The sequence below is a fragment of the Bufo gargarizans genome, chromosome 4 (genome assembly GCF_014858855.1).
Source record: "Bufo gargarizans isolate SCDJY-AF-19 chromosome 4, ASM1485885v1, whole genome shotgun sequence".
Taxonomy (NCBI): Eukaryota; Metazoa; Chordata; class Amphibia; order Anura; family Bufonidae; genus Bufo; species Bufo gargarizans.
In genome coordinates, this window is record NC_058083.1 from 131,440,527 (window position 1) to 131,455,751 (window position 15,225).

Consider the following 15,225-nt stretch of genomic DNA (forward strand, 5'->3'; position numbering starts at 1 on the left):
AAAGTTTAAGCATTGAATGAAAGGAGGGGGCGCGCATCAATTAAAGAACATTTTTAAAATTTTATTCCCTGTCACCTATGCAGAGTATGGGTTTGTATACGGCAAAATTGGTAAAATGTCACCTGACAATGTAACAGACGATTTTTTTAAATGTATGTCCGTATCACCTAAGCAGAGCAGGGGTTTAATTACGGCAAAAATGGTTAAATGTCACCCAAGAATGTAACAGACAAATTAATGAATTTTTTTACCTTCCTACTAGGTAGAGCAGGGGTATATCACACCCGAAAATTGGTAAATTTCACGCAAATATGTCACAGACAAATTTTTTATTTTTTTTTTACCTCTCTACTAGGTATAGCAGTGGTATTTTATACCCAAAAATTGATGAATTTCACCAGAAAATGTAAAAAACAAATTATTAAAATGTTTTTACTGGTCTACTGGGTACAGACGGTCTATATCACACCCAAAAATTGGTGAATTTCACCCGAAAATGGAACAGACAAATTAGTGAAATGTAACCTGTAGAGCAGGGGTATATCACACCTAAAAAATTGTGAACTTCACCTGAATATGTAACAGATGATTTAGTGGAATCTTTTACCTGTATACTAGGTAGAGCAGGGGTATATCACACCCCAAAATTTGTGACAGATAATTTTTTTTTTTTTACCTGTCTACTAGGTATAGCAGTGGTAAATCACACCCAAATATTGTTGAATTTCACTAGAAAATTTAACAGACAAATTAGTAAAATGTTTTCACCTGTCTACTAGGTACAGCCGGGGTATATCACTCCCAAAAATTGGTGAATTTCACCCGAAAATGTAACAGACAAATTAGTGAAATGTTACCTGTCTACTAGGTACAGCTGGGGTATATCACACCCAAAAATTGGTGAATTTCACCCGAAAATGTAACAGACAAATTAGTGAAATGTTACCTGTCTACTAGGAAGAGCAGGGGTATATCACACCCAAAAATTTGTGAATTTCACCCGAAAATGTAACAGACAAATTAGTGAAATGTTACCTGTCTACTAGGAAGAGCAGGGGTATATCACACCCAAAAATTGGTGAATTTCACCCGAAAATGTAACAGACAAATTAGTGAAATGTTACCTGTCTACTAGGAAGAGCAGGGGTATATCACACCCAAAAATTGGTGAATTTCACCCGAATATGTAACAGACAAATTAATGTGTTTTTTTTTTACCTGTCTACTAGGTATAGCAGTGGTACATTACACCCAAAAAAAATTTAATTTCACCTGAAAATTTAACAGACAAAATAGTAAAATGTTTTTACCTGTCTACTAGGTACAGCAGTTAGTATATCACACCCAAAAATGTGTAAATTTCAACCAAATATGTAAAACAAAAATTTGTGAAATGTTACCTGTCTACTAGGTAGAGCAGGGGTCTATCACACCCAAAAATTTGTGAATTTCACCCAAATATTAACAAACAAATTAATGAAATGTTAACAGTCTACTAGGTAGAACAGGGGTATATCACACCCAAAATTTTTGAATTTCACCCGAATATGTAACAGACAAATTAGTGTTTTTTTTTACCTGTCTACTAGGTATAGCAGGGGTATTTCACACCCAAAAATGGGTGAATTTTACCCGAATATGTAACAGACAAATTAATGTGTTTTCTTTTTACCTGTCTACTAGGTATAGCAGTGGTATTTCACACCCAAAAATTGGTGAATTTCACTCGAAAATGTGACAGACAAATTAGTGAAATGTTACCTGTTTACTAGGTGGAACAGAGGTATAGCACTCCTAAAAACTGGTGAATTTCACCCAAATATGTAACATACGAATTAGTGAAATGTTACCTGTCTACTAGGTAACATAGTAACATAGTACATAAGGCCGAAAAAAGACATTTGTCCATCCAGTTCGGCCTGTTATCCCGCAAGTTGATCCAGAGGAAGGCAAAAACAAAACAAAACAAAAAAAAACCCTGTGAGGTAGAAGCCAATTTTCTCCACTTTAGGGGACTATAAACTTCCTTCCCGACTCCAATCAGGCCATCAGAATAACTCCCTGGATCAACGACCCCTCTCTAGTAGCTATAGCCTGTAATATTATTAAGCTCCAGAAATACATCCAGGCCCCTCTTGAATTCCTTTATTGTACTCACCATCACCACCTCCTCAGGCAGAGAGTTCCATATTCTCACTGCTCTTACCGTAAAGAATCCTTTTCTATGTTTGTGTACAAACCTTCTTTCCTCCAGACGCAGAGGATGTCCCCTCGTCACAGTCACAGTCCTGGGGATAAATAGCTGATGGGATAGATCTCTGTACTGACCCCTGATATATTTATACATATTAATTAGATCTCCCCTCAGTCGTCTTTTTTCTAAAGTGAATAACCCTAATTTTGATAATCTTTCAGGGTACTGTAGTTGCCCCATTCCAGTTATTACTTTAGATGCCCTCCTCTGGACCTTCTCCAGCTCTGCTATGTCTGCCTTGTTTACAGGAGCCCAGAACTGTACACAGTACTCCATGTGTGGTCTGACTAGCGATTTGTAAAGTGGTAGGACTATGTTCTTATCACGGGAATCTATGCCCCTTCTGATGCAACCCATTATCTTGTTGGCCTTGGCAGCAGCTGCCTGACACTGGTTTTTGCAGCTTAGTTTGCTGTTTATTAAAATTCCTAGATCCTTTTCCATGTCAGTGTTACCGAGTGTTTTACCATTTAGTATGTACGGGTGACTTGCATTTTTCCTTCCCATGTGCATAACTTTACATTTATCAGTGTTAAACCCCATCTGCCACTTATCTGCCCAAGCCTCCAATCTATCCAGATCCCTCTGTAGTAGTATACTGTCCTCATCAGTGTAAATTACTTTACACAGTTTAGTGTCATCTGCGAAAATTGATACTTTACTATGCAAGCCTTCTACAAGATCATTAATAAATATATTGAAGAGAATAGGGCCCAATACTGACCCCTGAGGTACCCCACTAGTGACAGTGACCCAATCTGAGTGTGTACCGTTAATAACCACCCTCTGTTTTCTATCACTGAGCCAGTTACTTACCCACATACAGATGTTTTCTCCCAGTCCGAGCATTCTCATTTTATATACTAACCTTTTATGTGGTACAGTGTCAAATGCTTTGGAGAAGTCCAGATATACGACATCCATTGATTCGCCGCTGTCAAGTCTAGAACTTACCTCCTCATAGAAACTGATTAAATTAGTCTGACATGACCGATCCCTCACGAAGCCATGCTGATATGGCGTTATTTGCTTATTTCTGTTGAGATGCTCTAATATAGCATCTCTCAGAAAACCTTCAAACAGTTTACCCACAACAGATGTTAAACTTACCGGCCTATAGTTTCCAGGCTCTGTTTTTGGCCCCTTTTTGAATATTGGCACCACATATGCCATGCGCCAATCCTGTGGGACATTCCCTGTCAGTATAGAGTCTGCAAATATCAGAAATAAGGGTCTGGCTATGACATTACTTAATTCCTTTAGGATACGGGGGTGTATGTCATCCGGTCCTGGCGATTTGTCTATTTTAATCTTTTTAAGTCGCTGATGTACTTCTTCCTGGGTCAGACAGGACACTTTTAATGGGGAATTTATTTTTGCATTCTGCATGTCATCTGACAATTTATTTTCCTCAGTGAATACATTGGAGAAAAAAATATTTAACAGCTTTGCTTTCTCCTCATCGCTCTCTGCGACTTCCCCCTCATTACTCTTTAAAGGGCCGACACCTTCAGATTTATACTTTTTAACATTTATATAATTGAAGAACATTTTAGGGTTAGTTTTACTCTCTTTGGCAATTAATCTCTCGGTCTCTAGTTTGGCCGCTTTATTTGTTTTTTACATGTTCTATTTTTTTCCTTATAGTTTTTCAGTGCTTCCGTGCTCCCCTCCTGTTTCAGTGAATGATATGCTTTCTTTTTGTCATTTATTGCTTTCTTACAGTTCTATTTATCCACATTGGTTTCTTTTTGTTCCTTAACCTTTTATTACCATACGGTATGTACCTCTCACAATGAGATTTTAGGATGTTTTTAAAGATATCCCATTTTGTGGCTGTATTTTTATTTTTGAGGACTTTGTCCCAGTTAGTTTGGCCTATGGCCTCTCTTAGTTGGCTAAATTTAGCTTTTTTGAAGTTTGGTATTTTTGTTCCTCCCTGTAGAAACGCTCTTTTGAATGATAATTGGAAGGTTATTACTTTGTGGTCACTATTTCCCAGGTGTCCCCCAACCTGCACGTCTGTTGTTCTGTCCGGCCTATTGGTTAATACTAAGTCCAGTATGGCCGTCCCTCTAGTCGGGTCCTGAACCAGTTGGGAGAGGTAATTGTCTTTGGTTATTGCCAAGAACCTGTTTCCTTTATGAGATATACAAGTTTCAGTTTCCCAGTCTATATCTGGGTAGTTGAAGTCCCCCATAATAACCACCTCATTATGATTTGCCGCCTCGTCTATCTCGTTTAGTAATAGATTTTCTGTGGACTCTGGTATATTAGGTGGTTTATAGTAAACTCCTATTAGTAATTTATTGTTGTTTTTAGCTCCATGTATCTCTACCCACACTGACTCCACATGTTCATGTCCCTCACTTATATCTTCGCGGAGTGTGGGCTTTAGACCGGACTTTACATAAAGGCAGACCCCTCCCCCTCTCCGGTTTTGACGATCCTTTCTAAACAGACTGTAACCTTGTACATTAACCGCCCAGTCATAGCTATCATCCAGCCATGTCTCAGTTATTCCCACTATGTCATAGTTCTCCTCACACATCACTAATTCCAGTTCACCAGTTTTATTAGTCAGACTTCTGGCATTAGTATACATACATTTGAGAGGTTTATGTATATTTTTTACCCTACACCTTTCCTTCTGAACTGTTCTAGTCCCTCCTTCCATTCCTCCCCCAGTCCCATTACCTTGCCCCCGGTCTCTATCTGCGCTATCTTCCCGTCCTATAACGTAATTACCCTCCCCCCCAGTCCCTAGTTTAAACACTCCTCCAACCTTCTAGCCATCTTTCTCCCCAGCACAGCTGCCCCTTCCCCATTGAGGTGCAGCCCGTCCCTACGATAGAGCCTGTAGCCGATAGAAAAATCGGCCCAGTTCTCCAGGAACCCAAACCCCTCCTTCCTACACCAGTTCTTGAGCCACTTGTTAATCTCCCTAATCTCCCGTTGCCTTTCTTGTGTGGCTCGTGGTACAGGCAGTATTTCGGAAAATACTACCTTTGAGGTCCTTGCCCTCAGCTTTTGACCTAAATCCCTGAAATCATTTTTAAGGACTCTCCACCTACCTCTAACTTTGTCATTGGTTCCGATATGGACCATGACCGCTGGATCTTCTCCAGCCCCTCCCAGTAATCTGTCAACCCGATCCGCGATGTGTCGAACTCTAGCGCCAGGAAGACAGCACACTGTTCGGCGATCACGGTCTTTGTGACAGATTTCCCTATCTGTTCCCCTAATAATGGAGTCGCCCACTACCAGCACCTGTCTGGCCTGCCCTGCTCTCCTGGTTCCCTGCTTACTGGAGCTGACATTTCCCTGACTGGCAGAGGAAGTGTCCGGCTGCAGCAGTGCCGTCCCCGGACTGACATCCCCCTCATCTGCCAAACGTGCAAACTTATTGGGGTGTGTCAGATCAGGGCTAGCCTCCCTGGCACTCTTCCCTCTACCCCGCTTTCTAACTGTTACCCAGCTAGCTACCTCACTTTCCTCAGCCTCCTCTCTGTCACCCTCCCCCTCATCTACCCCAAAGAGTGCTTGCTCGGTGAGAAGCAAACTCTTTTGCAAATTATCAATGCCTCTCAGTGTTGCAACTTGCCCGTTTAGAGACTCGATTTGCTAGAATACAAACACTTAACTTTCAATGATCTCTGCTGCAATCCACACTCAGCCACCTGCAATCACTCCCACAAAACCACACACAGCACTAGAACACCTTGTTTTTTTAACTCCACTTAATGAGAAGCCCACTTAGTACAGCAAGCCTCAGGAAGAGCAGGAACAGAGCAGGGGTATATCACACCCAATAATTGGTGAATTTCACCCGAATATGTAACAGACAAATTTGTTATATGTTACCTGTCTACTAGGTAGAGCCGGGGTCTATCACGCCTAAAAAATTGTGAATTTCACCTGAATATGTAACAGACAAATTTTTTTTTTTTTTTTTAACTGTCTAAAAAATTGGTGAATTTCACCTGAAAATGTAAAAGACAAATTTGTGAAATGTTACCTGTCTACTAGGTAGAGAAGGGGTATATCACACCCAAAAATTGGTGAATTTCACCCGAATATGTAACAGACAAATTTGTGAAATGTTACATGTCTACTAGGTAGAGCAGAGATGTAGCACTCCCAAAAAATGGTGAACTTCACCTGAATATGTAAAAGATGATTTTAGTGTAATTTTTTTTCCTGTCTACTAGGTACAGCAGGGGTATATCACTCCCAAAAGATTGGGGAATTTCACCCGAATAGTAACACACAAATTCATGATTTTTTTTTACCTGTCTACTAGGTATAGCAGTGGTACATCACACCCAAAAATTGTTGAAATTCACCTGAATATTTAACAGACAAATTAGTGAAATATTTTTACCTGTCTACTAGGTATAGCAGGGGTATATCACACCCAAAAATTTGCGAATTTCACCTGAATATGTAACAGACAAATTAGTGAAATGTTACCTGTCTACTAGGTAGAGCAGGGGTATATCACATCCAAAAAAATTGTGAATTTCTCCTGAATATGTAACAGACAAATTAGTGAAATTTTTTACCTGTCTACTAGGTACAGCAGTGGTATTTCACACCCAAAAATTTGTGAATTTCACCCGAATATGTAACAGACAAATTAATGATTTTCTTTTTTTACCTGTCTACTAGGTATAGCAGTGGTATTTCAAACCCCAAAATTTGTGAATTTCACCTGAATATGTAACAGACAAATTTGTGAAATGTTACATTGTCACGTACCGGCAGGACAGGTAGTGGATCCTCTGGACCAGAGAGGCGATGGCGCGGGTTGTACTAAAGGACCGGTTCTAAGCAGTTACTGGTTTTCACCAGAGCCCGCCGCAAGGCGGGATGGATTTGCTGCGGTGGTAACTACCAGGTCGTGTCCCCTAGTAACAACTCGACCTCTCTGGCAGCTGATAAGGCGTGGTACACAGGGAGAAGGCAAGAGCGTAGTCGGACGTAGCAGAGGTCAGGGCAGGCGGCAAAGGTTCTAAGGCGAGTAGACGGTAGCAACGGGTTCGGCAACAGGCAAGGCAAACAAACACTGTGGAACGCTTTCTCTGAGGCACAAGGCACAAAGATCCGGCAGGAAGCTGTGGGAGGAGAAGGTATAAATGGGCAGTGCACAGGTGCAGCCTAATTAAGTCAGCACTGCCTCTCACAAACCTTAACCCTTAATATCCCTTTTGGACCAGGCACCAATCACTGGTGCACTGGCCCTTTGAATCTAAGAGTCCCGGCGCACGCGCGCCCTAGAGAGCGAGGACGCACACGCCGAGACACTGGAGTGCTGCCTGGGGGCATACGCTGTGAGCGCTCCGCGGCCAGCAGGGGACCCGGAGCGCTCAGCGTAACAGTACCCCCCCCCCCTTTGGTCTCCCTCTCTTTTTGGTACCGAAGAACTTGCGGATGAGACTGCGGTCCAGGATGTTCTCCTCCGGCTCCCATGACCTCTCCTCAGGACCGCAGCCCTCCCAGTCGACCAAAAAAAATCTTTTTCCCCGGGAGATCTTGGTCGCCAAGATCTCCTTGACAGAGAATATATCGGAGGTACCGGCGACAGGGGTGGGAGAAACAAGCTTGGGAGAAAAACGGTTAAAGACAGCAGGTTTAAGAAGGGAGACATGGAAGGAGTTATGGATTCGGAGGGAGGGAGGAAGATGGAGCTGATAAGAAACTTGATTGATACGACTCTTGATTTTATAGGGTCCCAAGAAACGAGGGCCCAACTTGTAACTTGGGACCCTAAATCGGATGTACCTAGAGGAGAGCCACACCTTGTCACCCGGGCGAAATTCCGGAGGAGATCTGCGTCTCTTGTCAGCTTGAACCTTCATACGGGCGGAAGCCTTGAGGAGAGCAGCGTGGGTTTCTCGCCAGATGGAGGAAAAATCCTGTACAAGACTGTCCACGGCAGGTACAGAAGAAGGAGTGGGAGACTGCGGCAGAGGTGGAAGAGGATGACGGCCAAAAACGACAAAGAAAGGAGACTTGTTAGAGGCAGAGGATTGTTTGTAGTTGTAGGAGAACTCCGCCCAGGGAAGTAGATCAGCCCAGTCGTCATGGCGTGAGGATACAAAGTGACGCAGATAGTCACCCAAAATTTGGTTCACCCGTTCTACTTGGCCGTTAGACTGAGGATGGTACGAAGAAGAAAAGTCCAATTTGATCCCGAGCTGAGCACATAGAGCCCTCCAGAATTTGGAGACGAATTGTACCCCACGATCCGAGACAATATGTTTGGGAAGGCCATGGAGACGGAAGATGTGTTGGAAAAATTGTTTGGCCAACATGGGTGCAGAGGGTAGACCGGGCAGGGGTACAAAGTGAGCCATCTTGGAAAAGCGATCCACCACGACCCAAATAACGGACTTGCCATGGGAGGAGGGAAGATCTGTAATAAAGTCCATGGCGATGTGAGACCAGGGAACTTCAGGAACGGGTAGAGGCAAGAGGAGACCCGCTGGTTTCTGGCGAGGCGATTTATCCCGGGCGCAAATCATACAGGCCTGGACGAAGTCCGAGACATCTTTCTCTAGAGAAGACCACCAGTACCTTTGGGAGATTAGTTGGAGAGACTTTTGCACCCCTGGATGACCGGCAAAAGGGGAGGCGTGGCCCCACTTGAGAATTCGCAGCCGCTGACGTGGGGGTACGTAGGATTTGCCAGGAGGAAGAAGGCGCAGGTCCACGGGAGCGACTGTTATAAGGCGTTCTGGAGGGATAATATATCGAGGTGTTAACTCGTCGCCCACCACATCAGAGGAGCGAGACAGAGCATCTGCCCTAATGTTCTTACAAGCTGGACGGAAATGGATCTCAAAATTAAAGCGGGCGAAGAACAGAGACCAACGAGCCTGACGGGGATTTAATCTCTGAGCAGACTGGAGATAAGCCAGGTTCTTGTGGTCCGTGAAGATGTACACAGGATGTGTGGCGCCCTCGAGTAAATGTCTCCATTCCTCCAGTGCCAATTTAATAGCCAGCAGTTCCCTGTCCCCAATGGAGTAATTTCTCTCTGCGGAAGAGAATGTTTTAGAAAAGAAGCCACAAGTAGAAGTCTTGCCCCGGGAAGACTTCTGGGTGAGGACAGCTCCGGCTCCCACCGAGGAGGCATCCACTTCAAGAGAGAAAGGCTTGGTGGAATCTGGTCTAGAGAGAACGGGTGCAGAGGCAAAGGCGCATTTCAGGGACTGGAAGGCTTCCTCGGCTTGGGAAGGCCAGGATTTGGGGTTAGCTCCTTTTCTTGTGAGGGCCACGATAGGAGCTACCAGAGTGGAATAGTGAGGGATGAATTGCCTGTAGTAATTCGCAAAGCCCAGAAATCTTTGTATGGCTCGGAGACCAGAGGGGCGTGGCCAATCCAGAACCGCCGAGAGCTTGGCTGGGTCCATTTGAAGTCCTTGGGCTGAGATAATGTATCCCAGGAAAGGCAGGGAGGTCCGTTCAAAAAGACATTTTTCAAGTTTAGCGTACAGGCGATTTCTCCTAAGACGAGTAAGAACTTGTTGCACATGGACCCTGTGTTGATCCAAATTGGAGGAAAAGATCAGGATATCATCCAGGTATACGACCACGCAGGTGTAAAGTAAGTCCCTGAAAATATCATTGACGAATTCCTGGAAGACAGCAGGTGCGTTGCAGAGGCCGAAGGGCATCACCAAATACTCAAAATGGCCATCCCTTGTGTTAAAGGCGGTCTTCCATTCGTCTCCTTCCCGGATACGGATCAGATTATAGGCCCCTCGAAGGTCCAATTTTGTGAAGATCTTAGCCCCTCGGAGACGATCAAATAGCTCAGAGATTAGAGGCAGAGGGTAACGGTTCTTGATGGTAATTTTATTAAGACCTCTGTAGTCAATGCAGGGGCGGAGGGAGCCGTCTTTTTTTGTCACGAAGAAAAAACCGGCCCCAGCAGGAGAAGAAGATTTTCTTATGAATCCTCTCTGTAGGTTCTCACGTATATAGTCGGACATGGCAAGAGTCTCAGGAGGTGAGAGAGGATAAATTCTGCCCCGAGGTGGAGTAGAACCGGGTATCAGGTCGATCGGGCAATCATAGGATCGGTGAGGAGGAAGGACCTCAGCTTGTTTCTTGCAGAAGACATCCGCGAAGGAATGGTATGGCTTGGGCAGCCCAGAAGGCGGAGAAACTTGCGGGTTCTGTTTGACCAGAGCAGGCTTGAGACAGCGGTCCGAACAGGAGGAACCCCAACGCAGGATCTCACCGGTGGACCAATTCAGGACAGGACTATGACGTTGAAGCCACGGCAGACCCAGGAGGAGTTCGGAGGAACAGAAGGGAAGGACAAAGAACTCTATAGTCTCGGTATGAAATATTCCGATGTCCATCTGCAGAGGCTGGGTACGGAACTGTACGGTGGCAGAGAGTCTCTCACCGTTAACAGTAGAGATGAAAAACGGCTTGGGTAGACGGATTACTGGAATACGGTACTTATCAACCAAGGAGGCGTGAATGAAGTTGCCAGCTGAACCGGAATCCAAGAAGGCGGCTGCGGAGAAAGAGGACTTGGAAGAGATGATCAACTGCACGGGTATGATGAGACGTGGAGAGGAAGAATCCACACCTAGCAACGCCTCTCCCACGTTTACTAGGTGCGAGCGTTTCCCGAACGCGGTGGACGGAGAGGACAATCTCTAAGGAAGTGCTCGGTACTGGCACAGTACAGACACAGGTTCTCGTTTCTGCGGCGGCTTCGTTCTTGCGGAGTCAGGCGTGACCGATCCACCTGCATGGCTTCCACGGCGGAAAGCCCAGTAGCGGGTTGAGGTGGACGCAGAAAAACGGGAGCCAGACGAGGAAAGCGTCTAGGACGAGCTTTTTCCTTTTCAAGGAGGAGTTCCTCTTGTCTTTCGGCGAAACGTTTGTCTATCCTAGTGGCCAGCAAGATGAGGTCACTAAGAGTGGAAGGAAGCTCACGTGCAGCCAGAACGTCCTTTACTTCACTATTAAGTCCCTTCTTGAAGGTGGCGCAAAGGGCTTCATTGTTCCAGTTCAGCTCAGAGGCCAGGGTGCGGAACTGAATGGCATAGTCACCCACGGAAGAACCTCCTTGGGTCAAATTTAGTAAGGCAGTCTCTGCGGAGGTAACCCGGGCAGGCTCCTCAAAAACATTCCGGAACTCTAGGCAGAAGCTCTGGACGGAAGCGGTGGCAGGATCTGCGCGGTCCCATAGTGGTGTAGCCCAGGCCAGGGCCTTCCCGGACAGCAAACTGAGAATAAAGGCTACCTTGGCTCGCTCAGAAGGAAACTGGTCAGACAGAAGCTCGAGGTGGAGAGAGCACTGCGACAAGAACCCACGGCACTGCTTAGGATCTCCGTCATATTTGTCTGGTAGGGACAAACGGATTCTGGAACCGGTGGCAACTGCAGGCGGAGGTGACGCAGCAGGAGCAGACGGAGGAGCTGGCTGTTGCTGAGAAGGCAGGAGCTGCTGCAACATGGCGGTCAGCTGGGCCAGCTGTTGACCCTGCTGGGCCACAATAGTGGTGAGGTCCGCTAGGCTTGGCAGGGGAACATCAGCGGGATCCATGGCCGGATCTTACTGTCACGTACCGGCAGGACAGGTAGTGGATCCTCTGGACCAGAGAGGCGATGGCGCGGGTTGTACTAAAGGACCGGTTCTAAGCAGTTACTGGTCTTCACCAGAGCCCGCCGCAAGGCGGGATGGATTTGCTGCGGCGGTAACTACCAGGTCGTGTCCCCTAGTAACAACTCGACCTCTCTGGCAGCTGATAAGGCGTGGTACACAGGGAGAAGGCAAGAGCGTAGTCGGACGTAGCAGAGGTCAGGGCAGGCGGCAAAGGTTCAAAGGCGAGTAGACGGTAGCAACGGGTTCGGCAACAGGCAAGGCAAACAAACACTGTGGAACGCTTTCTCTGAGGCACAAGGCACAAAGATCCGGCAGGAAGCTGTGGGAGGAGAAGGTATAAATGGGCAGTGCACAGGTGCAGCCTAATTAAGTCAGCACTGCCTCTCACAAACCTTAACCCTTAATATCCCTTTTGGACCAGGCACCAATCACTGGTGCACTGGCCCTTTGAATCTAAGAGTCCCAGCGCACGCGCGCCCTAGAGAGCGAGGACGCACACGCCGAGACACTGGAGTGCTGCCTGGGGGCATACGCTGTGAGCGCTCCGCGGCCAGCAGGGGACCCGGAGCGCTCAGCGTAACATACATTTCTACTAGGTAGAGCAGAGGTATATCACACCCAAAAATTGGTGAACTTCACCTGAATATGTAAAAGACGATTTAGTGTAATTTTTTTTACCTGTCTACTAGGTACAGCAGGGGTATATCACTCCCAAAAAATTGGGGAATTTCACCCGAATATGTAACAGACAGATTCATGATTTTTTTTTACCTGTCTACTAGGTATAGCAGTGGTACATCACACCCAAAAAATGGTGAATTTCACCTGAAAATTTAACAGACAAATTAGTGAAATGTTTTCACCTGTCTACTAGGTACAGCCGGGGTGTATTACACCCAAAAATTTGTGAATTTCACCCGAATATGTAACAGACAAATTAGTGATATGTTACCTGTCTACTAGGTAGATCAGGGGTATATTACACCCAAAAAATTGTGAATTTCAACTAAATATGTAACAGACGAATTAGTTAAATTGTTTTTAACCTGTCTACTAGGTACAGAAGGGGTATATCACACCTAAAAAATGGTGAACTTTACCTGAATATGTAACAGACGATTTAGTGGAATTTTTTTACCTGTATACTAGGTAGAGCAGGGGTATATCACACCCAAAAATTGGTGAATTTCACCCGAATATGTAACAGACAGATTAATATTTTTCTTTTTTACCTGTCTACTAGGTATAGCAGTGCATTACACCCATATATTGGTGAATTTCACCCAAAAATGTAAAAGTCTAATTAGTGAAATGTTTTTTGCCTGTCTACTAGGTACAGCTGGGGTATATCACACCCAAAAATTTGTGAATTTCACCCGAATATGTAACCAATTAATGGCATTTTTTTACCTGTTTACTAGGTATAGCAGTGGTATTTCAAACCCCAAAATTGGTGAATTTCACCGGAAAAATGTAACAGACAAATTAGTTAAATGTTTTTACCTGTCTACTACGTACAGCCAGGGTATATCACACCCAAAAGTTGGTGAATTTCACCTGAAAATGTAACAGACAAATTAGGGAAATGTTACCTGTCTACTAGGTAGAGCAGGTGTATATCACACCCAAAAATTGGTGAATTTCACCCAAATATGTAACAGACAAATTAGTAAAATGTTTTCACCTGTCTACTAGGTACAGCGAGGGTATATCACACCCAAACGTTGGTGAATTTCACCTGAAAATGTAACAGATAAATTAGTGAAATGTTACCTGTCTACTAGGTAGAGCAGGTGTATATCACACCTAAAAATTTGGAATTTCACCTGGATATGTAACAGACAAATTAGTGATTTTTTTTACCTGTCTACTAGGTACAGCAGGGGTATTTCACATGCACCCCTAAATCAGTATTTTGTGGAAGCAGGTGTATCGCAGCCCTCAATCAGTATTTGGTGGAAGAAGGTATACAGTCATAGCACCCCTCAATCAGTATTTTGTGTAAGAAGGTATATGGCACCCTTCAATCAGTATTTGGCGGAAACAGGTATATAGCACCCTGCAATCAGTATTTGGCAGAAACAGGTATATAGCACCCCTCAATCAGCATTCGGCGGAAACAGGTATATGGCACCCCTCAATTAGTATTTTGGGGAAGCAGGTGTATCGTAGCCCTCAATCAGTATTTAGTGGAAAAGGTTATAAAGCAATAGCACCCCTCAATCAGTATTTTGCATAAACAGGCGAATAGCTCGCTTCAATCAGGATTTTGTGGAAGAAGGTATATCACAGCCCTCAAGCAGTTTTTTATATCACACCGTTGCAATTAGTTACTCCAATAGCGTTTGTCCCTTTAGCTAACTGCGGTATCGCAGCAGAACCGCACACAACTGCTGCACAATACAAATACACTATTATATAATTTCTATGTTAGAAAGTATATATAAAGTATATCACACCTATCGATAGCACACCTACACCTGTCCTTGAAAGGACTTTTGTGGCCCGATTAGCTAGCGTTTGGAGTCCCTAACTGTCCCTGCTTCAAAATTCAACCTCTCCCTACACTGGCAAAACACATCATGTAAAATGGCTGCCAGATTGAGTTCTGCTATAGGGTTGGGGGTGTGTCCATGTGCTGAAACTTCTCAATAGGCTGTCCTGTCCCACCTGATAGATGTGTCATGGGTCAAAGTTTGGCGCTATGCAAAAATATATGGCGTGTGCGAATATTGCGATATGTTCGCATGTTCGGCGAATCGCGAACAAGCAAAGTTCATGGCGAAACGACCGCCGGACGAACCGCAAGGCCATCTCTACCACTGAGTATGTCTGGGAGACGCGCATTATTCATTCCCATGTGCATAAACTAATATTGTCAGTATTAAATCTTATCTGCCACTTCCCTGCCTAAGCCTCCAATCTATCCAGATCCATCTGCAGCAGTATAATGTAATCTTCCATGTTAATTACTTTACATAGTTTAGTGTCATCTGAAAAAATTTATATTTTTACTGTATAAGTCTTCTACAAGATCATTAATAAATATATTGAAGGGAATCAGGCCAAATACTGACCCCTGAGGTACTCCACTAGTGACAGTGACCCAATCTGAGTGTGTACCGTTAATAACCACCCTTTGTTTTCTATCCCTCAGTCAGTTACTTACCCACATACAGACATTTTCCCCCAGTCCAAACAATCTCATTTTATTTACTAACCTTTTATGTGGCACAGTATCAAATGCTTTGGAGAAGTCCAGATATACACTTACTCAACTTTAAAAAAAACTTGTATCTGCATGTCATGAGCAAGTTGGCATAAAATATGAGCC

General features: G+C 44.5%; 1 protein-coding gene across 4 annotated transcripts in view; it reads right to left on the reverse strand.

Moving 5' to 3' along the window:
• Positions 1 to 15,225, reverse strand: part of LOC122936379 (mucin-2-like) — a 135,320-nt gene that overhangs the window by 119,051 nt on the left and 1,044 nt on the right. The window lies entirely within an intron of this gene.